Genomic DNA, 21,792 nt, shown 5'->3' on the forward strand with positions numbered 1-21,792 from the left:
AGATGGAGAGAGAGAGCCAGCAGAATACTTTCCATCAGCATGCACAACAAAGCTTCTTTTACAAGGTCATCAGCTCTTGTCAGCTGAACATGGCTGTTTTTGACCAGTTCCTGTGAGGATATGACTCAGGCCTTTGCGGCCACTGTGAGGTACTATAATGGCGCGATAGTGAACATGGGGCCAAAAGAGGGTCGGGCGAACTTGTGTTTTTCTGGTAGCAGGGGCAGCTGGCTAATCACCACTGATGGTTTAATAGGCTTCTAATAACCCAACTGTCCTGAAAAAGTCAATTAACCCACAGTTTCACTTTGTCAGAGACAATTACTGAACAAAGCACGAAAAGCGTGAAAGAAAAAAAGAAAATTCCTTGCACATCCTGCTCCTGGCCAGGGTGATGAGGAGTGAATTACACACCGCAGAGAAAGGTCGTAGGCCTGCGAGGTTGGTGTTTGCTAATTCAACAGAATGAGAGGACAGCAGTTAATGAGTCGCCTCGACACCAAGCGGAGTGTGCACACAGGCAACTCCCACAGCAAGCTAAAACAGCACAGCCTCATAGCTTCACAGCCTCACAGCATGTTTCGTCCATTAGCTATAAAAATGCTTTCCAGATATAGCATTTTTCAAAGTTTGATGGCATACTGTAGATCACAGTTGTCAAAGCCAGAGAAGACACATAGCAAAGTAATTAAAAGGCCTATGGGCATTATCAAATGAGTGCCAGCTGTTGGGTGAGAGAACTGTGCAAAGAAAAAAACAAAACAAAACAAAAGAGAACAGACAAATGTAGTGCCAGGAAAAAGAGCAGCGATAAACATGCTGCAGAGTTACCACCACGCTAAAGATTTTTAAAAAAAGGAGCATGAGAAAAAACGCTCTACACAAGCCAGCTTTTGCCGAAGATAAATGGAATTTAATCTGATCTCTCATGACTCTTGTACTTTTCCACTGAACCCCCAGGCACTCCGAGAGCAGCTTTGAGGTGTGGGCCCCACACCCACCCGAGACTGGGGTTTTTATCACTACTCCCATGTCAGCTTGGCCCATTCCGGGCTGGGAGAACGCAGGTAGGGGGGATAGAAGGTGGGTGGGAGGAGGAGGGGGGATCACTGCCAATGCTACATCAGTTGGGAAACACTCGTAGACAAGCTTAAGATGCTTAAAACACCAACATGGGCCATGAGTGTTGCAATTAACTTGTACTGGCAGCCTGTTAAAGGGTGTAGCCTCAGACTGAATTCAGCTTTTTTTTGGCGCATCAAATCACCCAAAAGATCCATGACACTACAAAAGTTGATCAGATACTAAATGTTTCATTTCATGCTAAATGCTTCATTGTCAGACAGAATCAATACCACAGTGCTGTGCTGTAGACTGTGAGGCACCATTTTAAACTGTTAGCAAAGAGCAGAGGCTGACTGCAGATATGTAGCATTTAGGTGTGGTAAAGATAGAGTGTGAGAGAGAGACAGTGAGAGAGAGAGAGTGTGTTAAAATATATGCTGATAAATTTGTAAAAAGAAAAAAAAAGAGGACAGCCACAAACTGACCTGTGAATTTTGCAGTGACAGGAAATGCATCACTGAGCAATGGTTTTCTTGCTACTTCCTGACTGTTAGACCACAGACAGCAGAACACTTCTCTCTCTCTCTCTCAGTACAAGAATGGAAACTTCTCCACTCCTCTCTGCTGCACACTTTCAGTCATGCTGTATCTACTACCAAATGCTTCCATCTTTTCCACCTACTCAGTGCTAGCTGGTGTTAGTCATTACTTTTAGACCGTTGGTCATAAGATGTGTAAAGATAGGCAATGCAAATACAAAAAAGATTTGTCACTCCCTGATGAAGTTTAAGCTGTAAAAATTGCACAAACACATTTAGCAACATCCTCATGGTATCTGGAAGCCCCCTAGTTCTAAAGTCATGAGCACCTCCCCCACCCCACCCCAACCAACCAACCTCAAAGCTTGCCACCTTTCAGTGGTTTCATTCAGCTTCTGGGAAAAAAAAATCACAATATTGCAGTTCTCAGAATTTTCTTTTTCGGTAGGTCTTCAAAAGGCAAAAAAATCAGGTTGCGACCTCCTAATACTTCAGTGTATTTTTTCTATGTCTAACCTTCCACTGATGACCTCATTCTGACCATAAGAGATTCTTTAGAATACTGCAAGTGGAATGTGAAGCAAAACTCAAAACCACTAAGCAATGGCTGCTGTATATTAACAACCAAAATGTTGATACACTTGTACCGCTAACATATACAACTATGAAGCACAGAATTTGGTGAAAACAGATCAAAAGGCTTTAACTCTGTGCATTGCCTCACAGGCTGAGGCTGACTACTGAGAAGCAAAAAGGAACAGAACACAGTGCACCTCTACTCACTTCCTCTCTCTCACATCTCACTCAGAGGTTAGGTCTCCCGCTCCAAAAACGCTCACCCACTTCCTCTAATGGATACAGTGTCCTTATACAGCATTACAAAACATAATAAGTGGAATGGATGCAGCTTTTCTTTGCACAGCTAACAAATATGAGTAAATGAGACCATGTCTTACCAGCAGTGACTCAACCGTCAACTCTGAAACCCACTCGATAAGAGTGAGTGATGTGCTAGAGAAATAGACTTAACAATGCTTTCACAGTGATCTATTTCTACTGTGTGGCAATAGGCCACATGCCACAGATAGGAAGAACCATCAGAGTTGTGAAAACAAGACAGGAAATTGCTGCAGAGGACTGTGAAGATGTGTTCTCCAATTAGGGGAGATAGAAGATTCAGGACATGCAGGACTGCATCAGAGAAAATACAGCCTAACATTAGTATTTTGACAGTTTACAGAAATAGGATTGAACACAACTGGTCAGTTGTGTTTTGCAAAATAAACTAATAAAAGATCTATGAAAGCCTATAAAACATAAATAAACTCTATAAAGTATAGTGTACACACTGCATTATGTAAGACATGGATTTCTTGAAATAACTGGTTCCTAGCAACACAATTATCCAATATTTATCAGTTGCTTCTCTCTCAAAAGATTTAGGCCTTTAAGCTTTTTTGGCTTTGAGGAGACAATGACGAAGGACAAAACCAAAAAACATTGCATCTCTGCCTCCTCTGCAGGGTCCAACACTGTAAGCAATTTCAGAAATATCTCAGATGTCTGATGTTGAAGGCACAATGTTTTGGCTCCCGTGAAGGAACAATTCAGTGCATGACTGGACTGGAAGAGCAAAGCACTCGGGGCCCCATCCAGACATTAAGTGGTCTGGCAATTGTAAGCATTTCATATTCTTTAAACATACCAAGCTGCATCTTTATCAATATACAACACAACTGACTATGTTATTTATACATATAACATTTTATCAAGAGTTAGTGTAATTGTAAAGCTGTCATGATACCACTTTCATTTACTGATACCAATACCAATATTGAAACCTTGAGTATTGGCTGATACCAATACTGATCCAATATTTCATATTTTGTTTTTTAAAGCTACAAAGCTTTAAACAAGCTATTTTCTATATTCTATTAATTGAACTACTTCATGTAAAGGGCCCATGTCCTACATTTTTCTATTCTTTTTTCCGTTTTACATGACCATTTTATTTCTATATCCACTAGAATTAAACAGGGTGTTTTCAATACTGTGTCTTTAAAACTGTAAAAATACATGCCTTTAAATGCCTTTAAATATGTGTAACTGTCCTTCTGTCCTTATTGGGTACCCTGTATTGTGCCTAAATTAGCAGTCTAGCCTGAAATACTAATGTGGATATATGTAAATGCATTGATTTTTGTGACATCATGAAAACAGTGAACTCAAAACAGACTTAATTCTTTCATATGTGGACTGGAAATGGCTGGCATATTTTTAAACTTTAACAGTGTTATCATACTACATTAAAGTCTTCATTTTTAAAAAATGAGAACAAATTGTTTTTCCATGATATGGGCCCTTTAAGATCACCATCTTAAAGTACGCTATCATGCTCAAACTACTTAAGCACTCTACTACCTCACAGGAAGAAATACACAGCTAACAATATCATATCACACAATGTAAGTGTGCACCATTTCAGGTTACATTTGTTACAGAAATGTTCTGATTATCGGCCTAATGCCTGATACCCGGTATCATATTAGTGCTATCTCTAACTGTAACTGACAATATTATACACACTATATCAAGATATAGTGCAACTGATAATGACAACAGTGAAACTGTAGACATCTGTATAATTTAGTCAAGATTTAAATGCACTGACCCCTTCTCATGTTCCCTGCTCATTCATATTATAATAATATTTAGATCACAGTAACTGCTCCTCACAGCAATAATCATGATAAATGTGGACACTGTAACTCTTCAGCTGTGTAGAAAACTCTTCTCCTGAAGTTGTACTAGCCGTTCTTTGTGTCTGAGAGCAGCAGATGTGCTGTTGTGAAATAGCGCCACCCCCGCCATCTTGACTCACCCATCCTTTATGTGTTTACAGTCATACCAACACCAACATGTTACAGCATATGTCTTCTCAAGGAAGGGAGCAAAGTGTGCCGAACATACCAGCCAAACATGCCTGCCTCACACCCACATATTCCAGTTTAAATGAAAACAAAACCCACCGATGAGATTTCTGCAACTACAAACGGCCTCAGACTGCAGTTAGACAACACGGATGGTATTGTACAACTGATAAGAATACATTTGGTGCTTTGGTTTCCCTGCACCAAGAGGATCTCACTGACTTCAGAGCAATTCAAAGTCCAGCTTTCATTAACAAAATGAATGTAGCTCAGGATCCCTCACGTTCCTGCCTATCTGCCTGTGGCGATATGAGGTCAAACCAAGCATGAGATTGAAAATAGTTCTCTGGAATCACTGGAGAAAATGTACAGGCTGGAGTTACACAGCAGCTGAACCTGGCTGCTATGTCTCGGGTGCATTCCAAACAGGTCTGGACACAAGCTGAGTGAGGTCTCCGCACAAACCAGCCGGCAAGCTGCACTGTGCAACAAAGCAAGACTGTTCTAGATGATAACATTCTCAATTTCTCCTATTCATATGCCATTGCCAGATTACATATCTCAGATAGTGGCTTTAGTTGTAGCACAGTATCAAAATGCTGAAAATCTTACATACAATATATTCACTCAACATTCACAGTTTAAAGAACCTATATCCTACATAGTTCTTGCATTTTATTTTTCTCCCTGATGTCCACTTATGTTTTTGCGGGTTTATTTCATAATCTATTTTTGCTTGACCATTTTCCAACTTCTATTTGTCCCTTAGAATTAAACAGCCTCCTTTTGTTACCTGGCCTTCAAGAATGTAACTTCAAGAATGAATCTGACTATCTGCCTCATGTTATGCCTCATTCAAAAAGTTGTTTGGGCTGAAACACTCTTTATAACTTCAGCACAAATGGATGGGGCTAAACTGCTGTAGGCTGAATATGTGCTGAATATGTGAATATGTGTAAATGAGTTGGTTTTTGAGACATCACACAAACAGTGAAATCAAAACAGTTAACAATACGTGGCAATAATGATCATGTTTATGTATCAGTCTTAAAGGCGTGGTAACAAAAACAGCATGTTTTATTCTAAAGGATAAAGAGAAGCTGGACAATGGTCATGTAAAAATGAATTAAGACTGTTTTAGTACATAAACCAACACAAGCATTATAATGGGCTCTCAGGTAAAGAAAAGAAAAGAATGTAGGATACAGGCCCTTTAATTTATCATTTTCATAACTACGTATCTTACATACTAACTTCATAGTAGGTACGGAGTCATTTATAATACTGAATAACAGGTCTTAAGAATAATAACTTTATGATAAGCTTACACTTAATATTAAATACTATCTCAATTGGTGACCTTTCTATTTATGTTTTGTCATGATAATTTTCTGTGAAGTTCTAAATATAACTCAATATCTAGGAGTACAGAGGGCAAGCTTTCCTGTAATTTTTCAAATGACCCTGATAGCATGTTACTTAAGCAGTCAGTATCTTAGTCTCTACCTTTATCAGTGCATAATAAACCCTCAGCCACAGCAGCGAATTAAAGCTAGGTCATTCGGTGCTTTACGTAAGTCTGACACACCTCTGATCAGAATGCTTCATAAAATGCTTTGGGACTGACATAACTGAGCTGAAATAGCACACATGCACTGCACTGAATAACATTTCTTAAGTCTTAAAAAAGACTTGCTTTAGGCTCCTCACAGCTGTAGGCCATAGGCAATGACAGTCACATGATAAAGACTACACCATGTTGGCCTACAGTGGATGGTAGTAGTTGGTCCTAACTAGATGGTGTTTCACCACAAAAGATAGATAACAAAGGGTAATATTCATATTCATAATGTCTTTCTTTCTCAGGAGTCTAAACAACAAATGAAAAGTAAAGTCATATTAAAAGGAAAGTCATATTGTCACCTTCAAACTCCTATACAACTATAGAAGCAATTCATTCTGAACATTATACAGCTGTAATGATATTACAGATAGAAACCATCTATATAGTAAATAACTGTCCTGTCAGTATTTCTCGCAGACCCTCTCATCTACTTTATAATAATAATAATCATCATAATCATTTTTATTTATATATTTTATTTATATATATTAGAGCAAACTACTTTAAATTTTAGTTATAGTAATTACCAGACAATTCATAGTACTGAATATTAAGTTTTAAGATCAATAGCTGCTGTTCTCACTAGTTTGCTCTATTTTCTTATACAATTATATATGATATACTTTCCCTCCAGAAAGCAGGCTAAACTTTACTAGTAAAACAGAGAATAAGCAACGTATGAACAACTGAACCTCAGGAGCCATTATTACACAACTTAACTGCCACCATAAATCATGTGACTCGGCATGAAAAACGAGCTCATGAGAAATTGGATATACGGATCACCTGCACCTTTAATAAAGCTGCTCAGAAAAAAAAAAAACAGATCTGCAGTGCAATCACTGACAAACACTGGCTGCAATAAAACACACTACAATAAAGTCACGGCCCCCATTTCTCCAATCATCTAAGCTGTCCAAGCATCTCACATCAAACTAGGCTTCTGACACAAGATATACTATGAAATGAAAAAAGGGTGCAGCCTTTCACACATGACTTTCAGAGGCTGTTCAGCGGAGGGTGAAATGCCACATCACTATTTTGTTGTCCTGTGTTTGTCAATTTGAGAACGGCATACAGACAGAGGTGGGGGCCTCATGCAGGTCAATATTTGAGGAGGCATGTTAGGCTCTGTACAACACCTCATTGCTCACAACAGCAAAAAGATGGGGAAAAACCAACAATATAACACAAGATCATAAACCAATTCACCCAAAAGTAAGATATGTGTCATATATAATTTGTGTGTTTGGCTTGAAGTGGGTTCATATTAATTTAATTAATGACATTAAAGGGTAATTCACAACTTTTTCCAAATTTCTGCATAATTAAATGTTTAAGATGAAAACCGAGCCATCGAAAGTCGTTGTGTGAGATGCTCCATTCTAAAGAAACATGACCATTGTTCACAGTGGCAGTGACAGGAACCAGACATCAGAAGAGTTCAATGCCCCTAAAAGCTCCCTCATATAAAGTTCACATAAAATTGGTTATGGATATGTTGCTTGATGCCTGAGAAATTTTTGCCTTAAACATATGTTTTTTTTTTTACTAAAATAGATGCAAACAGGGAACTGCAAGGCAAAATAGTACTCAGTATCTTTTTTTAGGTTTAACATTATTTTACTATTATCATCACTGCACGCAAAAACTAAGAAGACACATATAGGTTCGCTGGTTTTGGATAGTAAGTAAAATGGCTGTGTCTGTGTTGTAGACCCCTGGTTCCTCTCACCACCACTTTAAAGAAATTTGAGATGGTAAATTTCTCTAGAACAGATGAGATTTGTGCAGAAATGTTCAAAAATTGTTGGAATTTTTCGTTAAAACTACTTTGTTCAATATTACAATTAATATGATTCAATAATATGAGTACCTAGTATATTACTAGTATTTTGATAATATACGATTTTAATATAAATCAAGCTCCTAATTACAAAGTATAATCAAGGTCCTAAAGGGTACAAATGCAACACACAATATCTCGAGTACTGTGGGAAAAGAACAACACAAAATATAAACAAGGATGAAGTGCTGCTTAGGAACAGCCGGAGGAGCGAGGCTTTACGGCATGCTCGACTACGAAGGCCATTTAATGCGGTGTTGTACATAGGACGACAGACAGCAGACCAGGTCTGTCAACCTCATACAGAGAAAGACCACCAAAGAAAGAGCCCAACCCCTGAGACACATTTAATAATGTCTGCATCGCTATACAGCTAACCTCAAAAGAGTAGCCAGGAGGGGGAAATCTGATTCCCAAGATTTTGGGCGGCACTGGGCTGACAAATCTTGCATAATCGACTGAACTGATGGTATAATGGTTCAAGGAGTGGCACTGCTCAGTGATAAGAGCACCCACATTCATTTTAACTACCTTAAGCTATAAAAAGAATCTTTTCCATTAAGACTACGAGTAATGAGTATATTTTAAGCACAAAGTTGTAGTAGAGCTGAGGGTGGAGGATTTTTAATGAAAGAAGTATCAAGAATTTGCAAAGGCACTCTGGCAGTTTTTTCACTTGTAACAATGCACCTTTCCACCGGCAGCATTTTTTACATTTTTTAAAACAAATTTTAGTTGACTGAAGGGACATTTGAGCCCTGTTTGCAGGTATGATGACGTGAATGTAGACGTAACCTGAATCCCAGTCTTTCTGTCTGCTAACTTCAACCGAGACCTGCATCAGGAAATGAACTGAAAGAACATTAACGGCTGCCTCCATACACTGGTGGAAAGTGAATGACTTGGCCTTGATGATGCAATTTTCCTAATGCATTCATATTGAACATCAATACAAGGAATATTCTGTGGGCTGCAGAAAAAGCTTTAATATTAGCTCTAGTGAATCTCCGATATCTAAATGTTTTATAGGGTATTTTTTGGCCATCACTGTGAAAACGGTACCATTGGAAACTATACAGGTTTGTATTCAGTTCATGTAAGGATTGCTGGTAAAGTTCAGGGAAACTGCTGTATATGTCTGCTCCGATGCTTTGTTGGAATATAAAGTTAAAGTTAAAATTAAGAAGATACATAAGCTCCATGAAGTGTATTCAGTAAGACTATATAAATACTTGGTTTAATGATGTTCAAGTAAAATAACATCTGTTGGCTACAGTCATTTTACATACTGATTTTACCATCCAAAACTTTGGAATCACTTATTACATCAATAACTAGTGCTTTTTTATATAAAATATAGATTCAAATTATAATATTCACCAAAAGAAAGTTTTATTCAATATTTACTACTGAATTACTATATACTGCAAATTCTACACTATAACTGAAATTATCTATTTACAGATTTATTGAAAAGATAATTACTTCAAGGTCTGATCACCACTTTTCAAATATGAGGCATTCTGGGTGTTAATTTTACTAGACCATTCTCAATGCTATACAGCTTCCTTTAGTAGCTTTCTGGTAATCTTCTGAAAACAAGCACAGGACTAGTATGCTGAATTAATGTTATACATTTATTGAAACATAATGGTTTTCTATTGTTGAAAACATTGTTGCCAAACTTTTGAATGGTAGTGTATCTGATTGGACTTGAAATGAAGAATTACTGTGAACTACAAGCTGCAAAGCAAGACCCCTTACTTCCCTTCCCAATGCATTCGTATGTATGAATATTAAAAGGCTTATATATTACCTTTTTCGTTACACATATTTTTCCCCCTGGGGTTTACATGACATTTGTGTGGCTTTAAGTACCAATAACAGTCATGATTCATTTTACATGACCAGTTTCCAACCTCTCTTTATCCCTTAGAATTAAACATTCTGTTTTGTTACTGTGCCTTTAAGGCTGATACATGTAAATGATTTCTGTTCTGATTGGCTGCCATGTATTGTGCCTTATTCAAAAACCAGTACGGGTTAAAATACTCCTCATAATTTCAGCATGAATGAACACAGATAGGCTGCTGTAAGCTGATTAGGTGGATATATGTAAAAATGTTGGTTTTCATGACATCACAAAAACAGTAAATTCAAAACGGGATGTTTTTGAAGCTTAGTTTCCAAATATAGACTGTGTGGACTTAGGTGTGAATGATCAATTTTGAAACTTAAACATTGTTTACATACTACATCTAACTCTTCTGTTTCAATAAAGCGAGGGTAATTCAGTTTTCCATTATACAGGCCATTTATACATCTACTACATGAAAGCAAGCTTTAATTTAGCGTATTAACAGTGTGTAATACACTGACACCAGTTTCCACAGATGAAGTGAAAATAACAGTTCACTCTTCTAGTCATCAGAAACTGACACTTTGTCATGAGCACGTCTTTTTTTGGAGGCCAAGACTTGCGGTTTGATATTCCGTCAAACACAAAGTTGAGCCAAAATGCTTAACACTTGCTAAAGATGCTCATATGACTTCGCTGCTCTTTAGTTTTAAGAAGTCTTAAGACAATAAATTGAAGCTGAAACCACTCTTTTATATGGCCATGCCAAAAGTGTCAGTGTTGGGAAATGTACCTATGGGTGCTAAACTCGAATGGTGTTTACTTGAATAGTGTATATCACAGACACACCCCGGCACACACACCTCTGAAGCTGAAGTTCTCCATGGAAAGTCTTCACAGCGTGTGGATAAAAGCCAATATTTCTCCAACTGTCAGCATCCAAGAGTCTGAAACTCAAGACTTAATTGGTGGCTGCCATTAATCTTTTATTGGGAGTATGTCATCCTTGCTGTTTAGGATTTGGTGGAAAGAGAAAAGCAGTGAGGGTTCTGATAAAATGAGAATATTAATCCTTTACAAAGTTCTTTGCCAGTGGCCACTGCCCTCTTGATACTGACTGTAATGCAGCTAGAGTCCCTTTAAGAGAGGGACCCTGCCCTTTGCTTTGCCTGTGAAGGCTGCGTTAGCTGTAAAACTAGAAATCTCTTTAGCTGTTGTTGAAGGTGGTTATATTTCTCATTACTTTGTCATAAGATACTCGGTAATGTGTTGCTTTCATGACTAATATAAACCATGTTCTCTAAGCAGCACAGCAAGTGGTGTGGTTTGCATGGGAAGTGGTCTAACATGTCACCCATCTCCTGACATGTGATGTGTCCTTCATATCTTATGAAACACAGTGATGACGATGAGCGAAATGATATCCAAGTGAATCGCTCCCACATAGACATGTTAGAGCAATTCCTAAAGAATAAAACCAAGCTGGTCAACTTTACAATCATGGCTTTGGTAAGCCACATTTTGACCAAGCCTTGGCCTTGATGCAATAACAGGCAAAGGTACAAGAGTCTTGCCGCTTCTGTTTTTCTCTAGACACTGTATAACTATTTTTAAAATATCTTCATCTTCATCCAGGAAAAGCTGTGGAAATGTCCCAGACTTGTCCTGACCCCACCCTTCTACCACCTTTTTGTTGCATTACCATAAAGTGTTATCAAAAGTAAGCTGTGACCTGATATTCCAACAATAAACTTACTCTTCCACAAAACACGGCAGTCTTTATCAGCTTAGGGAAAGGAGAGGAGGTAAACACTCCCCAGGCCAAGGCTGCCAGGGCAACGATCAGGCCCATTCAGTGGCCAGCTGGAGAGCCATAAACTGGCAGATTGCCCTGTAAAGCTTAGGGCAAAAGACAGGGGGGATAGCAGGTGGGTGGGAGCATGTGGGGCTCCTTAAACAAAAGGTCAGTCATAACATGTGGATACAAGCCACTGCTTTCACCAACTTTTAAACCATGGATTACATATCCTGTGTGGAGATGTGAGGAAAACTTCATAAAGGAACACTGAGCATTTTTCAACGTAATCTCCATCACCTACATCTGTTGTGTACAATAAGTTATCACAGACAATAATTCCAATACTTGAAAAACCCTTGATTTGAAAGGCATTTATAAAAGAACTGCTGCATTCCTTCAGTAAATGTTTGTGCAAAATATACATTTGTGTAGAACACTCTCATGGAGTCTTAAGTCAAAGGCATTTTTAAATTAAGCTGCAAATCTGTATAATTTGATCTTTCGAAGATGGAAATATTCTTATCCAGAGGGCAGAATTTTTGGTAATACTTTGTGGTCTGGGTGGAGTTTTCACAGGTTGTGCAGGGATACCAGAATTTTTTTTAATAAAGGCAAAATCAACGTTGAATAAATGTTCACAAAAACCGCTTTGGTAAGACGTTCCTTCATGTTTGTCTCATTCTAATACCTGCATTGCTAAGACTTTCAGAACTGAAATTTTGAGTTATATGTCATTACATATTTCAAAAGCTTATTCACAGAATTTAGCAACTGTCCTAGAGCTCCTTTTAAAGGTGAGATTTCTGAGCTTTTATTTGAAGTTACTGACCATTTTTGCACCCGTCAATCTTTGCTTAAACAAGTTATTGCAGCGCACAGGACTTGGGCAAACAGACTAACTGTGGATGATGGTGATGTCAGCAGAATCATTCCCCAGAATCTAAAATTTGCCTTAATCACAAGTTGTTGCACCAATCTCTGACAAAATCCTTTGTTCTGAATGTGAGCTGGGCATCTTCCTCTGGTACTCTTGCTACCTGAATGCTGAGGTGTACCAGTCCAAGCTTGTTAACAGTGTTCAGACAGTTGCAACACTGAGAAAAGTGCATTGCTCAATGAAACAGAGGAGAATATTATGGAAACGTGATGCAAATCTTCCCCTGGAGCACCTAAGGTAATCTGCAAAAACTACATAGCCAGACTACTCTCAGTACGAGACAAATAAAATAGATACTTAATGCTAAGAGGACTGTTCCTATGTTACATAGCGATGTATCTTCATTTATCTTCAAGTACTTTAGTTTTTCCTGTCTGGCTTTATCAGTTCTTTGCATCAGCCTATGTTTTATCACCTAAATTTTTTTAAAATCTCATTTTTGCTGAGTGCAAAACAGTTCACTTGTAAGTTTCCTGAACTTAGAGATCCAAATGCGCACCAAAATTGCCTGAAAGCAATAACAGAAGCCAAAGAGGAGATCCAGTTCACAGAAATATAAAACCTGCAGGTTTCACTCATCTGCTCAAATCTTCCAAAACAGTTCCAAACGTCTGCCCATGCTGGAGTTATGACATGACATGAGCAAATGAAAGACAAACAGACCCCTGAATGTAATTTAAAGCTGCATATTGCCTTGACTACAACTCTCTATCCATCCATGACAGCCAGCCAGACAGCCACACAATACTACCACAGGAAAGGAGACAAATATTGTTTCTCAGGCCCAGCCCTCTACTGTTTGCCGTGCCAGGCCAGCCAGTGCAGTGCAAAAACCCACCCCTCCTGCTCGACAGGGCCTAATGATCCAATTACAGGCAGGGACTTGTTGATGGTGCTTTGTGTGAGAAGCCAACCTGACACTACTGCCCACCCTGCCCCAATGTGACAGAAACTGCAGCCCTAAAGAGAAACACCAAACAAAGCCCTTCTCAGCTGCAGGGCGTGTGTTTTACTGTCGACTGATTCCAGGTACTGCAACTCATTTACAATACAAATGAGGGCAAGAGAGTGCAGCGGCGCATGGTTAGAGAGTTGTGACCATGCAGACTTCTAGGCCAACTGGAGTTTTAATGAGATAACTGGGCAATCAAAGCTGAATCTACAACCGCTCAGAACAACTTCACCCTGAAGAGAGGGTAGTGTTAGCCTGGGGAAACAATCATTTGCTGAAATTTCCATTTTTGTGACCTAAATGCTTGTTCGAATCTCATGCTGAATCTCATGGGACTGAATATCTCCATGGTGTGTCCCTGCAGAACAGACATTTGAAAGTGGAATGGACTACTATAAAGCACATAATATATTTCACACATAGACTGTGAATATGAATTTAGACCCTATGCAAACTGCAAATTACTGATTTCCAGCTCAACAAAATAATGTCAGCATCAGATTGGGAATAGTGCCTAAATGTTGTCTCTTCAATGTTTAATGTAACAAGATTTTTTCCCCAAGTAATTCTGACCATTTGTTTTGGTCCATTTGTGAAATGTTAACAAAATGTTAAGCAGAGATAAGCAAATGATATCTTAATCATATTGCCTTTTTTTTACAGATTACTGATATTACTGATATTACTGATAAGTGATATCTGACGATACAAATATTGTTCTCTGGAAAATGTCTGCATTTATAAAGGTCTAAAGGTCTGCCTAATGTAAAAGGTCAGCTAGTGTTATCTAGTAGTCTAAGAAAATGAAATAAATAATAAAAAATGGAAAAAAAAAATAGTTACAAGGTTTCAGTATGACCCTGACAATATGTCATGATATACACACAGACACACATATTTTCTAAACCGCTCATCCATCTGGGTTGCGGCGGGGGGGGGGTGTTTGAGCTTATCCCAGCTGTCGTTGGGCGAAAGGCAGGATTCATTTTTGTCAAATGAATTTAATAGGTACTTAAACTAAATGGTATGTGGGAAGACACTGGAACTGTCAGGGCTGAACTGTCTGCAGCCATCCATGGCACAGAAGAGGAACACGTTACTGCGAAAGAGGAAGCCCAGCCTCAGATTCGACACAAAAATGAAATCAAAGTAACTGTCCGTCTGTTCATAGTGAAAGGGGCCTATATGAATATGAGTACCAGAACCTATATAAATATTAAAGTTAGGGCTCTCCTTTATATGTCATTTACCTTTGCGTCTCATTGAGAACCTGCTGGTCCTCAGCATAACAGGATGAGCAACATTCAAGCAAGGTTCCAGTGAACTGATGCAGCCCTGATAAGCCAAAATCAAACGACAATCTGCTGGGCCCAGAGACACATGCAATGATCCACTCCAACAACAGCAAGAAACATCATATACCTGAGCAAAGGTCATATAAGACGCACACAGTTTCACTCTGAGTTGACATTCTGCTGTTGAGAACAGCATCTATAACTGTGTTGTTTGCATATCGCATCATATCAATGTATTCTAGGTACCAACAGAAATGATTATTCTATGTCCATACAGCAACCCATTCTAACTGTCACATGGGCTTGGTCAATAGGCTTGCAAAACATGATTCCCTGCCTTGCACTAGCAACCCATATAAGGCAACAACTCTTGACATGTCACTTTGAAATACGTATTGCTATTTCAAAGAGGAAGACAACAAAACTGTTATTGAAATAACAGAATAATACATTACATTGCATTTCACACAATTTCATAGTACGATAGCTTTGAAAATTACAGTTCATTAAGAGTTTTTGATATTAGTCAACTTCTTGTTCAGCTCGATGACTACATTATGAACCAGTAATTAGGTTAGTAAAGTTATAACTGATACATTTCTGTAAAACTGCAAAATGACATCAAATAAAGTCAGACTTCACTAAGTCACTAACCTCAGCAAAACAGGTCTTTTTGTCACGCTCCATATTTGTGGTGGAAGATCCGTCAGATGTGAATTACAACAAAACTGAGAGAGGAGAGAAAAAAACAGAAGAACGGCGAGAGAAAAAAAATATCCAAGGGTGTGTCTAGAGCGACACACCAGGCATGCTGAAGGTGCTGAACACTGGCCAGCCCTCTACCTCACAACTCACATCAACAGTAGATAAAGTTCAAATGAAAATGGAGAAGCAATGGCTGCTGAGCGATTTCTTTCTTTTTCTCTCTCTTTTTTTTTCAAGAAGAATTGTGTACTCGCTCGTTCTCACTCTGAGTCATCGACCAAAGCAACCACTGGGACGCAAGCTGTGAAGCAGAACTTCTGTACCTGGCCAATCAGCTGAGAGGGCAGGCCCTATATGCAAATCGCTTCAGGTGAGCTACAGTGGTGGTTTTGATTGGACGGGGACTGCAGTGGGGGGAGGGGAGAGCGAGACAAAGTAACAATCAGGCTGCTCCTCTAGCGACATATGAAGGTGAAAGACTTGTTTCTGCTACGTGGGAGTGTTCAGCACAACGTCAGCTTGGAGATTCTTTTAAACCCTTTGAATCCTTGTCGTATTCAGTTGGTGATCTCAAGACTTATTACTCTCTAATTGTTATGGATTACTTAATAACTACTATGAAACTAATATGTACACTGTAAAACAAACCAAACCCAAAAAAAAAAAAATCAGTGACAAAACATTTTACATCAATTTAATCAATTCCCACCTACTATTTAGGACTTTCTAGGTCTGACAACAGTGCCTATATATGCTCTGTTGGCTATTGCTGGGATTCAAACTCCTCAAATGCTGAGGCAAACACTTAGACACTCGTGCTACATTCCACCTGTGTGTCCTTTTGTTTTCAGTGACAGAAAGAGACTGACCATACATGAGTTTCAATCATAAAATGACAGACAAAACTTAATAGTAATAATCATTGTTATCAGCTGTAAATTTATAGTCATTAAATTATGTGATGTACATGTTAAACGACTTTTTTGTTTGCAGTGTTATCTCTTAATCACTTAACAGTAATGCAAAAATAAGGCTAACCTTTTTTAGTCAACAAAGGATTTAACAGTAAAGGCAACAGACAAAAGAAGATTGACAAAACCTTAATAACTGTGAATGTACAGCAACTAACTACACTGTGTTTTTAAAACATTAAACGCATTTTAATTGATGCTAAATATTACAGTAGATTGCACATAAATACACATACAGTGTAAGTCATGTCATTATGAGAGTGAGGGAGTGAAGCGTGGGCCCACATATGGGACATTAAGAACCAGCGTTTTTTTCAGGAACTGACACTGAAATGACTCAGAGGGCATCATATTCATTGAAACTCTCTTTTTTACTTCATGACTTCATGACCATGACTTCACCCAGCAGTGTAATTAAAACAGGTAGCACAGTGGGTAAGCCAAAAAGGAGTGGCCTCGTAGACTCTTCCATAGAGTAGGCTTTCTGTTTGATGAAAGTCCAGAGGTTATAAAGCCAGAGGAACTATCCCTTCAGACCTTCCTATGGAAAAAAAAACACTCTCAGCACAGACAATATACCTAACAAGGGCTGTGTACGAGGCAAAAGAACTTACAAGCCTACAGTAGTCTGTTTAAGAAATAGAATGCAGAATTAAAACTGCCCTTGAGTTTACTGCCACCTGCTTCAGGTAGGTGACTCTGTGCCAATATTTCAAAGTCTAACTCGTGACAGGCCTCTTGTGCTCCACTCTCGTGTTTCCCTTGTGATGTACACACCTGCAGTCATTCAACTGAAGAGTCCTGGAGAGCCAATTAATATCAATCTGCTGCCCGTCTGACCATTCTTTCCCCAACGCTCTGTGATCTGTATTTCTGTTGATAATTGCACCTGTTACGTTTGTGTGACTGTGCACATTTGTGTGTTTCTTTGCATTCGTGTACGTACTTGTGCATTTGCATTTATTTGTGCTCACGTGTGCCTGTGCTACATGCGCATTGCGTTGTGCGCACAGCACTTGTTTGTCAGTCATCTTTATCTGAGACGATCCAGCTGACAAACAGGAAGTTAGGGGTCTGTGGCGTGGCTTTAGTAAGAAGAACCGAGATGCATCGCAACTGTGTGTTTCAGTTGAGATACTGCAGTTGAGTATAAATAGTCTTCTACATCTTAATGGGCAAAGAGACAAAAATGCAAACTCTGCAGAGGATGAAAAGTAATTTTTTTAAGTCTCTGCAAACTACAGCAGCCTTCCACTTCAGTCCTACTAGTGATTACATGCCTTTAATAGAGGCTACTTAAATACACAAGAGCAACTACGGAGTAAAAAACATCAAACATCTTAGGCAACCTGCAATCTGATGGCTGTATTCCTCAAATGCCACAGAAGGACAATGAGTCAGCCAGATTAAGCACATTATATATTGCACAGAGAATGTTTGCTGCAGTCCAAAACAGGTTTACAAGTGAAGACCTGCCTCAGAGAAGGTAAAAATATGGTCTATTAACTAAGACTTGGAAAAGTGATTGTATTTTGCCTATTTTTTTCTTATTCAGTTTTTGCAAAGAAGAAAAACGTGTAAACATGCAAGAACATCTGCTCCTGTGGACCAACACAGATGTTGTTCACTAGCAGTATATAGTGCACTATATACATTTATAACAGCTAAGCAAGTCGTTTATCACAAATGACTTAATTAAATGAGTTATTGTGGTCAAGAATAATGCATAATTGTCTGTTCCTTATAGTCCATGAACATCAAACAAGCGATGCAGCAGAGTGGTAAATTTCTCAATCCTAAATGTATCAGCATGTGATTACAAATGATGGGAAACAATTTCAGTAAGGCCTGTGTTGAAAAAAGCAAACATATAAACATTACACATGTTGGTACTGCTATTGCAAGCTCAAGTCAATTTAGATCAACATGAAGTGAATATAACAGTCTGCTTCGTCAATCTGCAGTGGTATCTTTTTGAAGAAACTTCATCAAATTTTAAAAGAGCAATCGAAACTAAAAAATGTGGAACAGCTATGAAGATTCTGTAAAAATCTGACCAATCTGACCAAAGATCAGGTCGACTAAGAAATATTTCACAGACAACCATCAGGATATTGTGTAAGATGAAATAAATAAAGAAAATAAAATAAGACGACAGACAGGCTTCCAGGAAGGAAACATGGAATTGCAGTTTTGTTCTTAAAGGACGCACTTAAATGGCTAGAATTCTAAAATTTCTTCCCCACTTACACGTTTGTACCAAAAAAGGGCATAATTGATTTTTACGTGACCATTTATCCCTGAGAATTAAACAAGCTGTTTTTGTTACTGTGCCTTTAGGGCTGGTATATGTAAATGACCTATGTTCCGATAGGTCTCCCTGTATTGTTGCCTCATTTAAAAACAAATTTGTGCAGAAACACTCCTAATAACTCCTAATAAATAAGTGTGAAGATGCTAAACTGCTGTGAGGCATGAAAGTTTTGAAACTTTAACATGGTTTACATACTACATCAAACTCTACATCGAAATTCATTTTTAAAAAGTCAGGAAAATTTATTTTCCCATGATAAGGGCCTTCTAAACAGCTGGCAGAAAAAGTAATTTTTTGAACACGGCACTAAAAGCTGACTTGTAAAAATTACATTTACTGTCACAACCAGAAGCACTATGTTTAGAGAACTGTCAACAAGGCCTATAAAGTTAAACATCTCTGCTGGGAACTCCATATTGGTTGTACATAAAGCTGGACAATATTGTAAAAATGTAATATCATGATACTTCAAGAAGTTTTAATGATACACAAAAGTCACAATATTTATTTTTCCTGACATATGATAAGTTTGAACAGACAAAGTATTACAAAGATACTATCAAAAACTTTGAATCCAGTGATCTGTAACAGTTTATATATCGTGCTGCACTAAATCTATTAAATATCAAATTCTAAATCTAATTATGCTCTCCTTGTAATCAAACATGCAGTTGGGAAGAGTTTTTAACTACAGATGATATCCACAATATGCTCAGAAAATCAAACTGTGACATATCTTGACATAATTTATTACAATAATGTTAAATATTTTCATACGGCCCAGCCAAAGTTGCACATGGACATACCAGAATACACAAATCAAAAACACAAAGCCAGGTTGTCCCAGCAGAAGAAGGTGAAGGTTCTGGAGTTCCTCACAAACTGTAGACCTGAACATCCTTGATGCTCAGAAGGGCAACACACAATATCAAGAACCTAGTACATGTGTTTACTGTTGATCATGTTTGATACTGTTGATCAAGATCATGTTTGTAATTTGTCAGTAAGTTTACTAGGATTTGAGAAATAAAAAAGACTTTTCTGTATTGTAATTTTTTTTCAAATACATTAGTGCCCTGTATGATCACTTTACAATCTTACATACTCTTTGTAAATTCATAGTAGCTTATGAGTCTTACATTACACCACTTACATATCAGTCTACGACATGGACTATACATAACATAACTACATAACATCCAGATTACCCAGAAATGCAAAAGCAAGCATACTACAGTTTCACAAATTCAACTATACTTTCTTTTCTAAGACTTTCTACATTCCATTTTGGATTAGATTTTTTAAACATAACTATCATGCAAAAATTGAGACGTTTCTATACTTCCAAATATTAATCAAAATCCTAAACAATAACCTAGCTTGAGCTAAACAAACTGGTTTTATATGTGTAGAGCCATCAATGAGCTGACGTATGACACTTTTGGGTCATTAACAGTTCCAGAAACTCAATCAGGTTTGCTTAATGGAACCAGAAATGGTCCAGAAGTAATTCGATTAAATCATACATTCTGGGTACTCTAACAGATTATGCTAACAATAACATAATTAATTACGCAATTGGGAATCAAAACCTGAGTAATGCTTTTACCTGACACACATCTGACAACAATAACATGAACTAAAACGTATTCAATACTGAAATGATTTTTTAAAAAGTACACTTGTATGAAAGATGGCCATTCTTATTGACCTGGCAAACATTCCACAACCATTATAAATCTCAGGGCAAGCTTCTGAAAGAGCATATTCAGTAGAATAATAGATCCTTAGCTCATATTTGGCTCCTTTGGACAACATTACTCTATTCTGCAGTCACATTAATGAAAGAGACAGAGAACACTGTGTTCCACTCCATCAGCACCAATGCCAAAGATTACAGCGCTTGGACAGTCTTTTAGCTAAACCTAGAGAATATCATGGTTTTGAGGGACACAAAAAGGCAAAAAGCAAACCATCATATGAGGTCTCATCAGTGTATTCATAGAAATTCTTCACTTTGAGTCATTTTTTTTATGAAGATTGTCATTGAAAGTAGAAAGTGAATTTTCACCTGATGTCTCAAGGTACAGTAAGTAGGATTTAAACTGCAAAACTCTCTCTCTCTAAAAACATGTGGTGTGAGTTCAACTGTAGGCAGGCCATGGCAGGCAGGCCTTGACCATGTGCTCCTGCTGACTAACAGCAAAGACACACCTTTCCTTTATAGTCTATAAATAAAAACAGCTCGCTCACAATTACTAGAGTCCAAGCTAAAGAGAGAGTACCCCGTCTTAAGTGCAGACACCAAATTTTGGTCCAGCTCGCTAGTGTGGCCCACATCTGGAGTGAACCTCCTTCTCTCTCTAGCAAATTTACCTCAAACAGCTTACTGCAAGACATTAAACAAACATAATTGTGGCCTGACTTTTGGGCACCGAATGTTATGTTAACATAGAAATACTGGCGTTTCTTCTAAGTTCTTCTCAAGCAGGCTGACATGTGCTGGCAGAGACACATAACCTACCGTTTGTGGTATGAATGTAAAGCAGCATTTAAGGTAACTGTATTATTACCCAAGAACTCAACAAAACAGTTTGGAGTCGTCATTGCGTTATTGAGTGAAAGTGGGCTAGAAACAGGCCCAAAAGTAGGCAAAGTCTTATGATAATCCAAACAGATAAAGCTCTATCTAAGAATGGACATGTCTGTAAGGGTCTGAAGTCAGGTCCTTTCTTGTTTAATGAGTCATTAGGAGTTGAGGACTCATTCTGTACCAGCCTGGCTCTCATGGGTCACAATGAAGGGACAGAAGGAAAGGGCAGCACGCTATTTTAATTAAACCCTCTGAGATGGGCAAGAAGGTCAGCACAACGTCAAGACCAGCAGACATGACAATTTGTACAAATTATGGCATTAGAGCATGTGAACGTGACAAGTGTGAACACTTTGTCGCTGAAG

The 21,792-nt window shown here is 38.2% G+C and overlaps 1 protein-coding gene across 6 annotated transcripts in view; it reads right to left on the minus strand.

Annotated features, from left to right (window-relative positions):
- Positions 1 to 21,792, minus strand: part of elf1 (E74-like ETS transcription factor 1) — a 51,268-nt gene that overhangs the window by 22,750 nt on the left and 6,726 nt on the right. For 2 of the 6 annotated variants that reach the window (XM_036568935.1, XM_036568937.1), the window contains exon 1: positions 15,499 to 15,843. The exons of 2 other annotated variants lie outside the window; for them this stretch is intronic. The gene's annotated coding sequence lies outside the window, so the exon portion shown is untranslated. Of the gene's footprint in view, positions 1 to 2,560; positions 2,668 to 15,498; positions 15,844 to 21,792 lie in introns of those variants that run through there. 2 more of the 6 variants (XM_036568931.1, XM_036568934.1) reach the window with 2 other exon arrangements.

Source organism: Colossoma macropomum, unplaced genomic scaffold (genome assembly GCF_904425465.1).
Source record: "Colossoma macropomum unplaced genomic scaffold, Colossoma_macropomum, whole genome shotgun sequence".
In the NCBI taxonomy this organism is placed as follows: domain Eukaryota; kingdom Metazoa; phylum Chordata; class Actinopteri; order Characiformes; family Serrasalmidae; genus Colossoma; species Colossoma macropomum.